We start from the raw sequence: 3,752 nt of genomic DNA, 5'->3' as shown, positions 1-3,752 counted from the left end.
ATATATATATATATATATACATACAGGTGCGATGGGTGGATTGTCAACATTTAATATTTTTAATTTCGTGCATGCGCATTGTTTTTGATTTTGTCGACTACACGGTATTGTAGGGTCAGGTAAACACCGTCTGTGAGAAAAGCAGGACCATGTCACAATTCACTCTGCCAGAAATTTAGAAACCAGATGCTGCACTGCTTGGCATTCGCGCCGAAAGCTCCAATACAAATATTTCAGAGTGCTTGGGTGTCAATCTGAGGACAGAGCAGAGGATTCGGAATGAGTTGGATGTGATTACCAAGATTCGGAAAGAGTTAATGGTGATTACGAAGATACGGCAGCTCGGAAAATTCACTTTGATCGTCCTGATAAGAAAAGAGCTCCTGAATTTCTTGATAAAATACAGGCCATGTTTGACAACAATCCCTCCAAGTCAATCAGATCGATCGCGAGGGACATGAGAGTGTCTGAGTTTCTTATCAGGCAGGTAGTGCATGAAAACATTCAATAAAACAGTGGCTCACAATGTGTTTGCAGTATCAGTACTTATACCAACATTTGGAACACTTGATTGGACATTTGATGAGATCCGAGCCATTCATGTGAAAACCGTGATACTAACCAGCATAAATAATTTTCACATCAACAGTGATGTAAGGCCGCTACCACCTCAAACGAAAACAAGGGGTCAAAGGTTTAACATCCATCCAAACTGACTTTGAATGTCGTATCGTATCCCTTCGGCAAAATCTTTTAACCACCAAGTGTCGAAGTACATCCTTTGACTAAGTTTGCATATATGAGTCAGATAATATAATGAGACTAGGAAAGCAGTTCCATGAGAAATACCAACCAAGTACCTGATGCACAAAAGGGACAAAGACGCAGGCAGAACACCAAAATATGATAACCGATGCAGATTTTGTGGAGTTAGCACCAAAGATATCACCCACATCATAAGTAGTTGTTCGAAACTTTTATCAATTTATATGCCGACATGATGCTGTAGGTAAGTCACTGTATAATGAGATCCTCCGAAAGATAACCCTGAGGCCAAAGAAATAAGAAGCCAAAGTATGGTATAAGCCATTGCCACTCATAATAAAAAGATGTCACGGCGAAACATCCCAGTGAAGATCTCAATGAAATGTAAACATAATAGACCTGACATAGTGATTTGGAATAGAGAATAGACAATGTGTACAGTTGTGGAAATCAGCTGCCCAGCGGATGTTAACGTAAAACTAAAAATCAGCGAAAAAAAAAAGAAACACCTCTGAATTATTGAGAAATCTACAGTTACTCACACCCGGTTACAAGTTCTGGTTTATACCTGTAGTTATTGGAGTACTAGGATATATAACACACTGACTAAATACAAATCTTGAGAAATTAGGCTTCTCAAAATCAGAAAGGAGAAAGCTGAATCGAAGACTACAGATCCTAGCCATCACTAGAACTGTAAAAATCTGTAAAACTTTCCAGAAGTTATCATTTAAGTATGAATGCACATATCTAGACATGCAACTATTTGCATAAGAATACATATGCAAAACAAGACATATAAATCTGCACATGCAGTGAATCCACATGTTACATATATATATATATATAATGCATGCATAAATACCCTCGGATCTAGGTTAGAACCACCCTCTCTCTCTATTGGCAAGAAATCTTCAAATAAAACTGAATAATGGCATATATACAAACATACGTACATACAAACATACATACATACATACATACATACATACATACATACATACATACATGTATAAACTTACATATAAGTATACTTTCACACAAGAATAGCGGACTTAATTACTTTAATAAAGTTTTTTTATCAGATGAATGAAATTTTAATATCTATTCTTATAATTGTTTGTAAATCTTACTTTTGTGATAACAATTAAGTCGGTGAATTGGCAGAATCGTTAGCGCGCCCTGCAAAATGCTTAACAGTATTTAATCCGTCTTCATGGTCTGAGTTCAAATTTCACCGTGGTCGACGTTACCTTTCATCCTTTGGGTCGGACAGAACTTATAGGATGACCTGATACATAAAACAGACATAATATTGTATGTATGCATGTATGTAAGTATGTATATGTGCAGATTTGCATGTTTTGCTTTGTGTATGTATTCTTATGCATATAGTTGCACATCTAGATATTGCTCATATATTTAAATGCTTAACTTCTAGAAAGTTTTACAAATTTTTACAGTTCCAGTGATGTATGTATATATGTATGCACGTTTGTACGTACGTATGTATGTATGTATGTATTTATGTATGTATGCATATACGAGTGTGTATGCATTCTGTCTTCTATTATAGCCTTGGGCCGACCATAGTGAGTGGATTTAGTAGAGGGAAACCGAAAGAAGCCAATTTCAAATGCATGATGTGTGTGTGTGTGTTTTATGTATATACATATGTGTGTGTGTTGTGTGTGTGTGTGTGTGTGTGTGTGTGTGTGTGTGTGTGTGCGTGTATGTGTGTGTGTGTGTGTGTGTGTATAAGAATAGGGAAAAAGAAAATCTCTAAATGATATTTACAGATTTCATTAATAAGTCGTACAGCTGTTTCCACAGTTTAAATACAAACATCATTATCTCTATAATTATTACATAATTACAGTTGTAGGATTAATAATGAAATCTTGAAATATCATTGAGATGTTTGCTTTATAGTCTTCTAAATATTTTGCTCTTGACATTCTTTTTATCTAATTTACCTCTATGGAAACTCTTTCCTATACCTAGTTTATTGAAGTAATACTATCTAGGGGTTGAACAAGATATTAAACAAATGGATACGTTTCTATAATGCTTAAATACTAATTCAGTATTATAAGTTACATTAAGCGGAGAGCTGGCAGAATCGTTAGCACGCCGGGCGAAATACTTGACGGCATTTCATCCGTCTAAATGTTTTGCGTTCAGATTCCACCTGGGCTACTTTGCCTCTCGCCCTTCGGGTTCGATAATATGAATACCAGTTAAACGCTGGGGTCGATGTAATCAACTTAGCCTTTCTCCGAAACCTGCTGGCCATGTGCCAAAATTTGAATCCAATATGATACATTTTATACATGTACATAGACATGCACACACAAACCTAGGCACACCTATTTATGTCTCTGTCCCGCTATGTAAGGGTTAGTATGCAACGGATTCTTATAATATTATGAATAAATGTGTACTTTATATTCAGCAAAATAAAAATCCGATTTAAAAATTATTGACACAATCCCCTATCACATCGCCTTAATAACATAAACAATTCCACATCAATAACTACCGCTCCGTACTAACTACAGCGTTACGACTATTGAACACCTTGCTTTAAGTGCCAACCAGTTCCAATATCCAACACTTTTAATTGTCAACAACAGATGTTTGCGCTAATAATTTCAGAGAAGTTCCAATTAATAGTGTCCAACACAAAATTCTTTCAAAGCTTAGTAGAAATTATTTTAAACATATATCCAAAGATGGACAAGCATGCATGTAGCTGAAAGCTCAGTTAAGCTTTCTTCCTCATATCACTCTGAAAATATTTTGCACTTACTACCCTAACAACGTGTCGACTGAAAATATCAAAGTGGTCTGATATGAAATTGGTGAAAGAATTCTCAGACTGCTTGGTAAAGAATGAAATAATATACGAAAAGATGAGATTTTAGTTACACAAATATACGTAAACACTTATAATCACAAATGCATGCAGACAATTTCATAGACAA

Source organism: Octopus bimaculoides, chromosome 1 (assembly GCF_001194135.2).
Source record: "Octopus bimaculoides isolate UCB-OBI-ISO-001 chromosome 1, ASM119413v2, whole genome shotgun sequence".
In the NCBI taxonomy this organism is placed as follows: Eukaryota; Metazoa; Mollusca; class Cephalopoda; order Octopoda; family Octopodidae; genus Octopus; species Octopus bimaculoides.
Note: the sequence above shows the minus strand (reverse complement) of the source record.